This window comes from Magnolia sinica, chromosome 2 (genome assembly GCF_029962835.1).
Source record: "Magnolia sinica isolate HGM2019 chromosome 2, MsV1, whole genome shotgun sequence".
NCBI classification, from domain to species: Eukaryota; Viridiplantae; Streptophyta; class Magnoliopsida; order Magnoliales; family Magnoliaceae; genus Magnolia; species Magnolia sinica.
In genome coordinates this window covers 108,364,376-108,380,302 of record NC_080574.1, presented here as the reverse complement: position 1 = coordinate 108,380,302, position 15,927 = coordinate 108,364,376, and positions in this window count along the sequence as shown.

Genomic DNA, 15,927 nt, shown 5'->3' with positions numbered 1-15,927 from the left:
GAGCTTTGAATCTAATTCATTTTTTACCTCATGTCTTAAAATGATCCTTCAAAATGAATAAACAGCATGGATGAAACACATACATCATGATGGTGGGCCTCTAGAATTTTGCATAATAGCAAGCCATGCATGTCTTTGAAATGCGGGAGTAAATAATTATAACTTATTTATCTTTGACCACACCTAACTAGGGCCAATCAAATAGGATCTGCTCAGGTGTTTTAGGCGCATGAAGACGATAGCGGATTTTCATCTTCACTCTCTAGCAAATCACTGCATATCTACGAGGCCAGATACCTCAAATCAAAACAACACGTGATGGGACCATAAAGGCCAAAAGGTACGGCGAATGTCCTGTTTAACGCAGACTCCATCATTAAAAGTTTTACTGCTTTTATATATATTTTTAAATATTTAATGTGATTACTTCCATGTCAATGAACATTGACTTCTTCTATATGATTATTAATAATGATTAATTTTTTCTAAGATGTTTATTTTTATTTGAGAGATGGTAAAACTTTGTGCTGATATATTTTTCCCCCTCCAACATTTAAAAAAAGAATTCCTTATCTTTTGAATGGACGTGTGTGGTGTGTCTGTGAGATCCAGTCGGAGGATTGGATGTGCAATCCTAAGACCAGGGCAAAAGGATTAAGCTGACCTGTGACATGAGGAAACAGTTGAGAGAGAGACTCCACGTGGACGTTGGTGGGAGGTTCCCCCGACAGGCTGCCCAATCGGATCGGATGATGGTTGCGTAAGTTGAAGGATGAATATATAGTGAAATGCTCACTTGCACGGCTGCACCTTATGTGAGCAGCCATGCGCACCTTTACACACGTGTCATAGGCACAGAATCTGAGCATCGATGTGATGCAACACTTTTTGAAACTTTATGGGAGCCTGATCCAAAACTCTAGTGGGCCATAATAAAGAGAAATGCAAATCAAAAGAGGAAATTGTTTCATTTTTCCATGGCCCACCAGAGTTTTGGATCAGGCTAAACATTGGGCTGGTGAGGTTTTAAGGGGTCCCGCATCACGTTGACCGTTTAGATTATGTTCTCATGACATGTGTGCAAAGGTGCGCATGGGTACTCCCGTAAGAAGGTGCACAGGTGGGCATTTTTCGGATGTGTGTGTGTGTGTGTGTGTGTGTGTGTGTGTGTGTGTATATATATATATATATATATATATAGTTATGGTCACCTACGCACCAACGCACATGTGTACCTTTGAACATGTGTTGTGGGCATCTAATCCGAATGGTCCATGTGATGCGGAACCCCATAAAACCCCAAGGGACAAATTTTCACCCTTATCTAAAATTCTAGTGGGCCATAGCAAAGAGAAATGTAAATCAAGAGAGAAAATTATTTTCATTTTTTCATGGCCCACCAGAGTTTTGGATCAAAGTAAATATTGGGCCCAGGTTGTTTCATGAGGTGCTACTTCAAGTCAACCCCTCGGATGTTAGATTCAAATCACATCATCCTCAAAAAAGTTTTCAGAGTCATGTGCGAACTGGAACTCGTGCAAACTTTTTGAAAACTCATGATTCGTAACGTAACTCCAAGATCTAAATGGTTCACCAACTTCTACTTTGATCAAAAACTTTGGTGGGCTATGAAAAAAGAAAACAGTTTCCTCCTTTAATTTGCATCTCTCTTTTTTATGGCCCGTCAGAGTTTTAGATCAGGATGAAAATTGGTTTTTTAAGGTTTTATGGGATGCCGCATCACATGGACCGTTCGGATTAGACACCTATGACACACGTGCATAGGTGAGCATGCCCCTCTCTCTCTCTCTCTCTGTAAAATCTGCCCTTTCCATCAGGTGATAAACCTTATGTTAACACCTTATGTTAACTGTACATCAAAAGGTCAGCCCAATATAAACATCCAATGGGCCACACCAATGGAAACAATGTGAAATTGCACCAAAAAACCTCTAAGTTTAGGCGATGTGGCCCGCTTGATTTCTTGATCATGCTGATTTTTCTATCTTCCCTTTACCCAGATCTAATGATCGGATACAATTATATATATATATATATATATATATATATATATATATATATATATATATATATATATATATATATATATATATATCGGCCCCACACACAAATCTATGATTGGTGTCAGCCCAGTTGAGTTGTGTTCTGCCATGGCCTAGCATTCAGGAGTGCACCTGATGAACAGAGTAGATTGAAAATATAAAAAATGGTGGACCTGTTTGATTACCGGATAATGGGCGGTAAAAGGCATAATTATGGTTCTTGGTAGCTGTTATAAGCTAGGGAAAATGCTCAAAATTCAACTTTTTTCCGGTGCATAAGTAAATGAGCCTCATCTTGATGCATGTGCTCTATCTACTGCATTCATCCATTTGTTCAATTCATAGTAAGGCATGAGATAAAAAATAAAGCAGATCCAAAGCTCAATTGGGCCACACCACATAAAATAATGGGTTCAATGGCGTACATCATTATTCTAATTGTGGGCCACTTGAGCCTTGGAACTGCCTCAGTTTTTGCCTCATGCCATAAAATGATCATTCAAAATGAATAAACAGCATGAATGAAACACATACATCATGATGGTGGGCCCATGGAATTTTGCCTAATCGCAAGCCCGTCTCACAATCCCCAAAGGATGCATGTCATTGAAATGCCCGAGTAAATAACTATTACTTATTTATCTTTGACCACACCCAACTAGGACCAATCAAACAGGAGCTGCTCAGGTGTCTCAGGCGCGTGAAGATGATAGAAGATTTTCGTCTTCACTCTCTAGCAAATCACTGCATTTGTACGAGGCCAATTCACTGAGATAGTAACGTGTGGTATCTACCTCAAGTCAAAATAACACAGATGGTGGGACCATAGTTGGCAAAAAGGTACGGTGAATGTCCGGTTTAACTCAGGCCCCATCATTAATAGGCACTAACGTCAAAACAGCATGAATGACAAAAATACAGAGGACGGAAACATCTAGGTAGGGTTAAAGGTAGGCCTGTTAATACGTCAAGCTGGCAGGTCGAACTCAATTCAGATGGTGATTTTATTTGTTAAAATTGAGCATCCACCTGTGTTACAAAGTCAGGTGGTTATGTTTTTACCATGGCTCGGCTCTTTGATCAAAGTTAGAATACAATCGAATGCTAAAGGGTGTGGACATCTCACCCGGAGTAGATGAAGAGGCAATTAGTTCCTCAGCTTGCTAGAGTGTCGCAATTAAAAAACTCACTTGATTAGAAGCTTAACTGAGAAAATTCACGAGAGTGAGAAAAATGCTGCAATATCTGGTTGCAACTCTTTCACTCCATTTATTAGCATATGCATCTAAGAAATTTATTAGGTTGGGTGTTTGAGTGGTTAAGAGCCCTTGCACATGCAGCCTTATAAAGATAACACACGTTGGATTTGGAAGAGTAATTTTTGTGATGTTGCACAATCCCCTAGGATCGCTTGCAAGCGTATTATTTGTAATGGATAGTTGCCCACGCGTTTTGCAGCTTTACGGATCTACTGCATTACAATGCAATAATTCTACAGGTGTCCCAGACTAGAGTTGTCCGGATTATGCTTTTATCCATTCGAGTTCTGAATTTTATTACCATGGTTTATAAAAAATCTTTAAACAAGTTGGAGCATGATTATGCTAATCAAGGTATCAAAATAGAGTATTTGGAATCTATCTCCTAGAATGATCAGATTGGCACTGTAAGTTTAGGCTAATTTTCTTATGTCTGTGTTTTTTTAATCTTTGGGTAATATCCTTCTGGGATTAAGTCGAAATCAAATTTATTGTTGCATTGGCATTAACTGAGTATGGGAAACTGATCAATGTATAAGATGTCAAACGCGTTTGATATTTTTGGAAGTTTTTTTTTTTTTTATTTTATTTTTTTTATTTGTGAATTTTTTGTTTAACATACATACCTTCCTTTTGGCGTTCATGTAAGCGTGGCATGTGAAAAATGTGGTATGGCTCGGGATAAATTTGATCTATCATACAACGTCTAGTAGATTCCGATGGAAACTTTGGGTGGTCAAGATCTGGGGTGATCAATATGTGTTGATTTGATCCGTCATACAACATCTAAATGCCTTGATTAGAGCTTTAGACGGCCAAGATCAAAGATTCTAGATGAAATGGGTCTAATTTGCCACCCAGCGTCTAAAAGGTCTTTTTGAAAAATTTGGACAGTCAGAATCAGGGTTTGATCAATGTGGATGATACGGATTCGATCCATCATACAACGTCTAATGGCCTCGATCAAAGCTTTAGATGATCAAAATTAGAGATGCTGGATGAAATGTAATGGACCGAATTTACCACCCGATGTCCAAAAGGTCTTTTTGAAAATATGGACAGTTGGAATCAGGGTCCCCTTATTGAATGGTGTGTGGAAATGAGATGGATGTAAATGCGTGGTATGATAAAATGAAATGCATGAAGTGATAAAATAAAATGGATCTGATCCATTATCCTACGTTGAAAGAGTTCTCAGTGGATGTGGGATGGTTAAGATCAGATATCCACTTGGGAAATCAAATAAAAATGTATGAAATGGATGGGATCCGTCATCTGACGTCCAAAGGGTTCCAAGGTGAATGCGAGATGGTCAAGATCAGAAATCCATCGGGGAATGAAAAAAATGCATGAAATGCAATGCATGATGTGTGTGAATGCATCACGTATAATCGATATGCAAATCTAATCCATCATACAATGTCAAAATGCCTTGATTAGAGCATTTGACAGTCAAGATTGGAAATATGTGATGAAATGAAATGCGTGCACGAATGAAGTGGGATGGTCTTGATCTGTCATCCGGCATCTGAAGGGCTCCAAATGGATGCGGGATGGTCAAGATCAAGGATCTTAATAAAGTGTGATACATGCATGAGTGATCAATATGCAGATCTGATCCATCATACGGCGTTTAAATGCCTCAATCAAAGCATTAAACGGTCAATATCAGATATGTGATTGATATGCAGATCCGATCTGTCATACAATGTCCAATACCTCGATCAAAGCATTAGATGGTCAAGATTGGATATGTATTACATGCATGAAAATGGAAATGGAATAGATAGATGGATTGATGCTTACCTGGGCAACGAGCTGATATTGTTGTTGGTTGAAAACTTTAGACAAGCGTACCTGGCTTGAGCGATGTAACTTGAAAAGATGGATTTTTTTTAGGTGTTTGATTATATACATGTATGTGCACCCGTTTTACTTTTTATTTTTTTAATCAATGGAAGAAATGAAATGAACAAGCTCTTGTGCCAACCTATCTGTACAATTTAGGGTTTGGATTTTATTGCTCTAGATTGTAGGGATCGGATATATTGACTCAGCCACACGTTACTTGGCAATTTTTCTAGTTGCTTCGTGGGGAGCTGCGATATCTTTATAAAGTGTTTTGAGAAGAAGATTTGCCTTAAATCTGAGCATGATTGAAGGATCTTGGAATATTATGATTGTCGTATCCACCTTGCTTGAGTTGTATACCTGGATTTGTGATATTTTTCTTTTTTCAGTTTTTCTAACTATTTTTACTCGCATCGCCCTTTCGGTTTTCCACCACGTCTAGTCTGCCCATCATTTTTTTTATGTCGTCCTTTTGGGTTTTCACCAGGTCCCGAATATTTAATATTGTTCGCCCCTTGGCAGTTGTGCTTTTTACCCCCAGTGCCCTTTCAATTATCACCAGGTCTGTTGTGTGTCCATTGTGTGTCTGCTGTTTTTACTCAATGGGTCTTTTTTGGTTTTTATCTCACCCATTTTGCTTTGGATACACTTTCTTTCTTTCTTTCTCTCTTTTGCCTTTTTTTTAAAAAAAAAAAATTAATTTTTTTTTAGTGTTAAGATCGATGGCGGGATTTTTTTCATTGCCAACCGAATTGTATCTTTCCAAAGAGCGAGAGATTTTGAATAACAAAGCTCAAGGTTTTAGACCCGTCTGAGAAACTTCGTGGTGGGGATGGAGGGTTTTACCCCCAATGGCTATTTTTTAAAAAAATCAATTTTTCTTCTCTTTTTGCCCTTTTTTAAAAAATGTTTCATGCCCTTATTATTCTCTAGAGCTTGGGCTAATATTTTTTTCTTTTTCTTTTTTTGCTTTTTATACCCTAGAGGATGTTTTAGGGGAAGTATGGGATTTCTCATTCTGGTCAATAACCTCAAGCTGCTTTTGTGATCGTGTTCACCACTCGTGATTGAACTCTGATGTGATCGGCGTTGTCTGGCTCAAAAGAGACTTCACCCTTTAAACTGGTAAGGCGGTAAGCACCTCTTGAAAGAACTTCTTTAACAATTTGTGAGTTATCCCCAATGTATTTGACTTTGCCCCTAAGATTGGGCAGGTAAGGGGGGCGGGCCTCTTTTTTCTTTTTCGCTATCGTGCCTCCCTATTTTAAAGCTTTTGGTTCAAACTTGCTTGTTGGGAGCTATTGAGATTCTTCTTTAGCAGCTCAATGAGGGACACGACACTTATATGTACTTTCGCCTACTTGATATAGTTCATTGTAGCAAGATTGTGGCCACTTTTTTTCAAAGAAATCCGTTGACCTTTCTGTAACACCCTGAAAATTGGACCTGAGTACATAGACTCCAATCCCAAGTTCCCGGGTGTTAACCAAATGAAAACGCACGTGTGACCTCGTTCAGATTCACATGTATTTCACACACGAGCAAACAGAGTAGCGTAATTCAATTTAGCAAATCCAAAGCGAGGTAAAGATAACAAAAATCAGAAATATAATAACAGTAATAAATGCAATTCCAATAGTGGTGATCGCCTAAAATGAGGATTATACAAGCCACAATGAACATACCATAAAATCAAGATACAATGCACATCGAGTCAGAAATCCAACATATACAAGTACAAGATTAAATAAGTACATGATCTTCCAGTTTCACCAGACGCTCACAAGGCATCACGGCGAAAGTGCAAGCCGATCCAAGCCTACCCGCCAGAGGCCTCGATAGAACCTACATCAACAACAATGTCTGATTGGTGTTTTAAAATACTGTCCCAGGTGGGAGTGAGTAACTAACTCAATGGTTCCATTAGTCATAAGTTACACATGTTATCGACACAATTAACGCAGTTAATGATAAACAACCAATCAAGCATTTCCTAAATACTTTTGTTAAATACACAATTGAGATTATGAAATGATACAAGCACCTTACAATCCAATACTCACTCACAAGCGACTTCAACACATATTTCACAAATGCCAACACTCCCTCATAAGTGACTCAAACCCCAAATGCAACTTATCCTAAAGTATGAATGATTTGCCTAGTGATTATTAATTCTAATTCATACAGCCAATTGGCGAAGCTAGGATACTAACGTTATATCATGAGTCCTTATTTGGATCACGTGGTTCGCTACGGCACATAGTGGTTCCTCACCAGTATCCGTTGATCCAAATTTAGGTATCACCTATTTATCTTAAAAATCAATTATTCCAAAGGTATAGCATACCCAAATGTATAGGGATTAACTCGGTATGAGTCGTCACCCAAACACCAAGTATGATCACTTAGTTCTGAGGTATGGGCTTGCCATATAAAATCAAATTACCATAGAGAAAATGGCTCGTCACCCAATTCCATTCACACCCGGGTCATTTAAACAATACTCTAGCACGGAACTATCAACTGGGTAATTTGACAGGGGCTGTTCAAACAATAATCTATCACCTCCATTAGTACTCACTGGTCACTATAGGAAGGCTAGTCACCCCGGCATAGGCCGACAGCTTGGACACGATGTCCCATACCACCATGCTCGGCTCATGAGTCTTAGTGGGATCGTATCTCACTAATGGTTATGAATAGATTCATCCATTGGGAACGGGGTATCCTAGATTCTATTTGGCCATGTCACACATTTTAAACATACATGATCAGTCAGCTAATGGACTAATTTGATTGACTTGGGAGAACTCCAGCGTAACCGGCATTGGGTGCAAACATCCCCTGTAGTCCAGCTACTGTCGATTATCCGTATTTGACCCAGGCTGATCGAACAAGCCTAAGGTGGCCGACCTAACTCAAGCTGCCTCTTGGTTTAAGCGATTTACTGACTGACCCAAGGTCGTAAGCAAATCATCACTAAGGGCTAATAACTCGTTAAGCAATCATGATAAGATTTCATATAGAGCCTAAATTTAACAACACAATCACTCAAGCATTTCATCGAACATGTGAGCATCAATGAAACAACACAATCGCAAAGGCATTCATCAAACATGTGAGTATCAATAACACAATAAAATCACATAAGCATTTCATCGAACATATAAACATCAATGGAACAACACATTCAATCATTTAGGTATTTTATCAAATATGCGAGCATCAATAATCAAGCAATAACACATGTTACGATCAAATCGAAATGTGAACATGTTTGCATGCACTAACCTATCTACAAACAATAAAATCATTAACTACGACCATCAAGGGTCGATAAATGACAAGGTAGGAATAATAATCCACACCTTAAGAGGAGATTTTAAATCTTTAAACTTGTAGGATTGAAAATTTAGGGAAAATCACTAATTTCTAATGTAAAGAAATGAAGTATTGTTAATCACAAATAAAGTAGGTATAAGTTACGAAATCGAAGGGTTGAAAGTGAGTCTTACCTCCAGTCACAAGTGTCGGTAGATTCAACGAAAGATTTAGTAAGTTAGAGGGTTTGATCAATGAGCTACTAACCACTAAGCACCAAGGTCCTTCCCTCTCTCTCACAATCTCTCTTCCTCTTTCTCTCTTCTTCTCTTTCTCTTTTCCTTTTTCTCTTTCTCTCATAAGGTATGAAATTCGTATGGGAGCAAAGGAGACCCCCAAATGCCATATTTATAGCACCAAATTTGGTGCAAATGGCCCTAAGGGCTAAGTTTTTACTATACTAGCCCTAAGGGAGTGCATTTCTACCCTTTGGGGGCCACTGCAGGGCGTAAGGGTTGACACCGAGCGTAAGATAGTTGGCCCTAGTGATGATCTATACATAACCACAATCTGCCCACCATTTAGATGCGTCGATCGATGGGTATGATCAGAAGTCAGTTTGACAGTCACCAACTATCGATCGTAGTCGCGGCTATACGGGTATGTGTGGGAAAATATCCTTAACTCGCACCCCAAGTTTGGGTGAAATCTAACAGTCTGAAGTCACAACTTCGTGAAAGAGTGAGGGTCTATTTCACTTAAGTTTTAAATTTCAGTATAAGGAATTCGTGCGTTTCAAGCACTTGGCTTCTGGCCCAAGTTGAGTAGTTTTGAGCATTTTCTTGGTTCGTCACCCACGATGGGTGTCAAGCCTAGTGAGAAGGACATTATTATATAGTTTTAGAACTAGTGGCCCACTAACAAGAAGTCCAGAGTTTGTTTAAATAATCATGACATTTCTAAAATGAATTAGATAGCAAGATTTCTTATGCACAATGATAAGGGTTTAGCTAAGTTCATAGTGTAGCCTATTCGCAACTAACGAAAATAGCGATTTGATCATAATCACCATAAACCATTGATTCTTAGGTTAAAAGGATAATTAGGTCAATTTCGCTTATTAATTAAGATCTGACCCCTACTTGTCTTAGCTTTTGGTATGTCTTTATTTAGTTACGGTTGTCTTTATTAGTCAGTGAAAGGTCAGCTAGATTTGGTCCCTAGATAAATAAATCACATGATTAAACTCGATATTTAAGTGATCGGGTGGATTCGTTGGCTTCCTATAGTTGATTAATCGGATTTGTGCAGTTCTTTAATGGTACCACCTGCGTATAAGCTCACCTTGAGCGTTAAGGGTCAATCAGTGACGATGTAGGCTAGTTATATCGAAAAAAAATTTGAGGATTTTTAGAAATCTAAAATAGTGAAAATACATTACACTTTTATATATGAAGGGTGCCCATTTTTTGTGGTGATGACTTGCAAGGTTTCGTGATGACTGGTGACGTTGCTTTTCTGAGATGTTGTTATGGTGGCGTGAGATATTGCTCCTACCCCTTTAATGAAGTAACAAACTATCGCGAGGATGCACTCGTGATCGTTGAATGCTTTCGGGCTCACTTTAGCCAATAATGTTAATACTGCACTTTTAGAATGGCTAGGATGTTGATAGGTTGTAAAGCTCATAAGCGAGCATATGGATGTGATTCGCACGCTACTAGCATTCGAAGCATTTTGGGCATACTGACGGTAATTTGTTTCCATTGACATTCGTTAGTATCCTTGCCATAAGATTTTCTTTGGTCCTCATGTACTCACTCATGCTCAGATGATAGATTTATTCGTGGATTTTAAAGGTAATTTACACTGCCTCTATTTTGTCCACTTACTGTAACAAGACCTAGTTGAAAGATTCCTATGTACAAAATGTCGCTGTGAAATATGATTTGGTTTAACAGGCAATGATTGGTGTTTATTATCTTTAGGGTATATTTGGGCTTCTACATATGGCTTGATGTTGGTGTATTAAGGGTGTTTATCATGTGGCAATTTGACTAGTAGGCAGAAAGCCAGGTGTTGGTAGAGTTTAGGCATGAGAAAATGTAAATTTTGACAATCATGGTTCCAAGAATTCATTCTTCCACTGCTCATTCTCAAGGTTAGGAATTTTCCAATACATACTTCCTTAGGATTGTGAAGGCCCCATGGGTTCATGATTCTGAAATTGCTAAGAAAGGCATTGAATTTTGAATCGAACTTTGAGGTCTCTAGCTTAGGAGTTGGATCATCATATCCCATAAAAGTCCTTAACTTCCTTCAAACCCATGAGTTTGAAGCCTACTTCTTGATTAAAATCACCAAAGTTGACTTCGTCATATGGATCATTAGATGGGCATGACATTTTATTACTGGAATTTTTTTAAGATTTTTTTTTTTTTTTTTGGATTTTGAAAATTTTCTAATTTTTTTTTTTTTTTTAAATTTTTGGATGTTTTTTTTTTAAATCATTTTTGGATTTTTTTGTGGCTTTTGATTCTTTATGAACCCAGGGTAGGATGGCGTTGCAGACCAAGGGTTTCTTTTATTAAGGCCGATATATTTAGAGGACCGGTCAACTTATTCTGTCGTCGTAGGGACAACAATTTAATAGATGCTCTACGCTCCTTTGCTTTAGGAGGCAGGGCCAATGATTGCGGTAGGCAAACATTCACCCCTCTGCCTAAGCGTCATGATGGATCTAACATTGGGTTCTACGTCGATGGAAAATGTGGTGGCGTTTTGGTACTCCTCGAGGCAATGGAGCTCCTCGAGTATATGTAGTTCAGATGGGACATGGACAGTGGTCCAGTCAATGAAGGGCAACTTTTTTCCCCTCATCCAGGCCCTAACTGATTAGCTCTGTCAAGGTCGACCCACGCAATTGGTCCTCCGGGGCGGAATCTAGTTTGTCATTGGGATAAAAGATCCCTACACTAATGTGTCTGATTGGTGGGTAGGTGAAGGGATTTGTAACGCCCTGAAAATCGGGGGTCGAGCATAAACTCAACTCCCGAGTTCCAATGCATCACTTATGCAATATAGAAAATGATGATTTAATGTTATCCATATTAGTGCATTAAACATGAGTGAGATTAAGCTAAAAGAGCATGTCATACTCCAAAGGCATTTAAACAACACAAGCGAAAGACTGTGATACATATATAAACAGTATAAGTGAGTGTAAGCCTTCGAAGTATGAACGTCACCAAGTTAAATAATTACAAGTGTGTTTCCAAAATAAACAAAATAATGAAGTGTCGTGCTATCTATCCATGCCCCTGTAACCCCGTCTGCGCAAATCTAGGCCTACATAAACCCGCTTGCCAGCTGCATATAGCAAAACGCCTCCTCGTCATCCGCAAAGTCTGGCTCCATCTCATAAGTCATGCCATCCTCTGAAACTACAATAGAATCTGGTGGGTGTTTAAAACACCGTCCCATAACGTGGGAGTGAGTGATCAACTCAGTGGAACAATAAAGCAAAGGTTAACATGTTATCAATTCAGTCAAGCAGTACTGATAACGCAATACAACAATCAGGTCCTAAGTACTCTTATTAATGTAAGAATGATATGAAATAATGATGCATACCCTCGCCTGTGCTCCCTCAGCGACTTCATCTCACGATCATTGCATGAAATACTTTCTTAGTGCTTGACCTGCTATGCCAAAGGCACACGTAATGCAGCACATGCACGTGATTAGCCAGGTTTCTTACTTAGATTTATTCATACAGTAGGATTGGGAAGCTAAGGTACCTCCCTTATATCAATTCCCAAACAATGATCCATTCTAGGATCGTCAGTCCTAGCAAATCTCATACAATGTTGCGGTTCTAGGTCACTACAAAGGGCTCGTCACCTGATCAGTGTAGGCCTATCTTATACTCTAGTTACTACGGAAAGACTCGTCGCATCAACGCAGTCTCAGAGTATGCTTGAGGTCACTACAAAGGGCTTGTCACCTGCTCAGTGTAGGCTGACAGCTCGAATACAGTGTCCCATGCCACCGTATTCGGCTCACGAGGTGATGTTGCTCCCTGGTCACTACGGGTCGGCTCGTCACCCCGGCATAGGCCGATAGCTCGACCACGGTGTCCCATACCACCATGCCCGGCTCATGAGTCTTAGCGGATCAAGGTACCATGGTTTAACGGGTTTTCACTGGTGAGTTTGGTACCTTAGATTCAAGCAGTAGCGTCCATACATGGTGAACATACATTGGGTCAATCGGGTTACTTAACGAGCTCGACTGGTACGAGCGCACATTGAGTTGATCGACATGAAGTGCATAAGCACTCCGTGTGGCCTAACCACTATCAACAACCGAAGTACAGCTCGGATTCATCGAACACGTCCTGTGTGGCGAAACAACCTCAGCCACCTAGTCAGGACCTATTACCGATTGCCTGGACTATACCGTAGTCCCAAACACATTACGATGTAAGAAATATGTACATGTGGTAATCATACAACACTTAACAACCATTGTAACCATGGATAACATTTGAAAAATACAATAAAACACATATAACATGCCATTTACATATACCTATTCTACTCAAACACACCATATAGATTTACAGCTACTTGAAGGAATTTTGTGTACATAGCTAAGGTGGTTGAGAATCCTATCTCAACAACCTTATTAACTACAGTTCATCTAGCAACAACTCATTCAAGCATTTTGTCAAACACTTAGACTACACATAACCGATATATATGACGTATGTTGATTTCAACATATAATAGGGCAAATCCTTTCACCGAGGAGTTGTCTAATACACATCAATCATGTTCTTACATTCCATACACATGGCAGGCACAAATCATGAATCTATATTCATTCAGTCATTTCAACAAACACTTGGACTACACACTATAACATACATGACGTATGTTAGCCATAACATGAATTAGGGCAAGTCCTTTCGCCAAGGAGTTGTCAAACATACAACAACCCCATATCCACGATGAATAATCATGTCAAACACGAATCCAAATTCCATACGCATTCAATCATTTCAACTAACACATGGGATACACTATACACGATATAGTTCATATATATCCGTAAAGTAAAGGAATCTTCGCATTTAGCATGTGAAATGGCACCCAAATCAGTTATGAATCATTAACTAACATTAAAAGCCTAGAAAACCATAACCTAAACGTTTATAGTCCACACCTTTCGCTAGTAAACTCGTACCGAGCTCAGTTTGAACATTACGTCTTTGTCTACGGCAACTTATAGCATGAAATAGGTTAGCTATTTCATCACTTACACTATTTGAAACCCTAAAATAGGTTAGGATTTGATTTTCTTACCTAAGAATGAAATCGGAATCGCCCGTATAGCGATACAAGAATGGTAGTTAAACACGTGGAGCAGCGGGAGTTAATCCTAGGAACGAACTCCAACTCTCACCCTCACTTTCTCTCTCTTTCCTTCTCTTTTCTCTCTTCTCTCCCTTAGGGTTTTCCAAATTTATATGGAAAGAGAGAGAGGGGGTTTAAGCCCTTTATATAGGCCCAGAACTGATGGGAATGGCCCCAGGGCCATGGTATACTTAGGTTATAGCCAAATACGGGCCGTTTTGGTCCAACAGACTGTTCTGGAGGCTCCTTTTCTACATGCGATCAGACTTAAGCTCTCTGATAATGGATCCAGGTCAGGCTAAGTTGTCGATCCGATTGGGTTTACAGATCGACCGTGGTGGACCAGTTTTAGTTCAACGGTCACCGGTACTCGATCAGGGTCACAAGTACACTAACATGTGTTAAAAAAAATTTCCTGATCCGAGGGTGTAATTGGGTCAGATTTTGACGGTCAGAATCCTTAGATTTGGCCTGCAAGCGAACTGACTCAATTCACTTAAGTTCAGTTCATTTCCTAAAGATATTCGCATTTCTCACACACTTCACTCTGGGCTTAAGTTGTATGTTTTAGGATACTATTAGGACTTAATTTTTGAGGTGGTTGTCAAGTCCAGCAAGGTGGTCTTAACCGTATAGTTTCGGGGTAATCGGACTTTCGACGTACGGTCCAGGTCCGATACGAAGTTTCAAAGTGCTCTCGAGAGCAACTGGGTTTAAAGATTGATCCTAGGTTTCTAGGTAACATAGCGTTAGCGATCCTACTTGCTTTGGGTCTTGTATTTCATATAAAAAGTGGTTCAAGCTAAATCCATCGATTGTTTAGTTCAGTACTTAACCAAACTCCGCCCTAATTATGACAAAATAAGATCCTAGGGCAATTCTATGCCCCCTTTTTGGAACTTCTAGTTAGTATATTATTTTAATTTTTTTTCTAATAGTTCATCATCAATTTAATTCGTCTCTACCAAATTTCATGAGATTTTTTGTTGTAGAAAAATTCTAAAAATTCCAGAAGCAATAGCTGTCCAACGAATGATTTTCAGATAGTTGTCACAATGACCTACTTTTAAATATATTAAATTATTTTATTATATTTTTTAATTATTTTTATTTAAAACTAGACTCATTTATCTTCAATATGGTGTTTGAATCACCTAAATCGAAGTTATAACGAGAGAGATATGACTTTTTGAAGTCAGACGACATGTGCAGAAAAAACACAGAAAACGGGCCGCCCGGCCCACTGTGGCCCGCTGGACGGCGAGGCTATCGCCGGTCTCTGGACCCCGAGGCAATGGCTCACCCTAGGGGCGATGGCATTGGGTGTCTGAAATGTGCGGGACCAACCTCGGGTCTCCCCGATTTGTATCGTTTAGCCTCCCGAGTCCGTTTGATGTGTTTTCAGGTATCCTTAGCCAACTGGAATGAGTTGTTTGACGTGCAATATATGATTTTGGGGTAGCAGAAGCTGATCTATCCAAATGACCTATGTATTTCATAAGATTCCAAAAGGTTAAGAGTCAAAATCCATTTTATTTATTTATTTACTATTTATAGTAAATTTTTGTTTAAGTATTGTTCTTCATCACCTAAACTTTAAGATTTGTGTCTAATATGAAAGTACTTAGGAAAATTTGAAGAACAAGGTGACAAAAGGAAAGATTTTGAAGGAAATGGATTAAAAGGGGATTTGAGACTTTGGGATTGAGTTTTTGAGAAGTAATTAAGGTGTTAGGATCAACCCATTGCCTAAGTACGTCTACCTCTAAGTTGGCAAAAATCCGGGGTGTTACAGATTGTCTTCCTCCCCTTGTCCTTATTCTCTTATTAGACCTTGTTGTCCTATCCTCGAATTTGATGTAGGTTGATATCTTGATTCGGTCCTGCTCGAAGTATCATGAACATCAACGACTTTGGTCGAGTCTTGGTATTCAAGCTGATAATAGAAAATTTAGTGCTTAGTAGGAGAAAAGATAGTTTGATCTTATAGGACATATAGATGAAATGCAA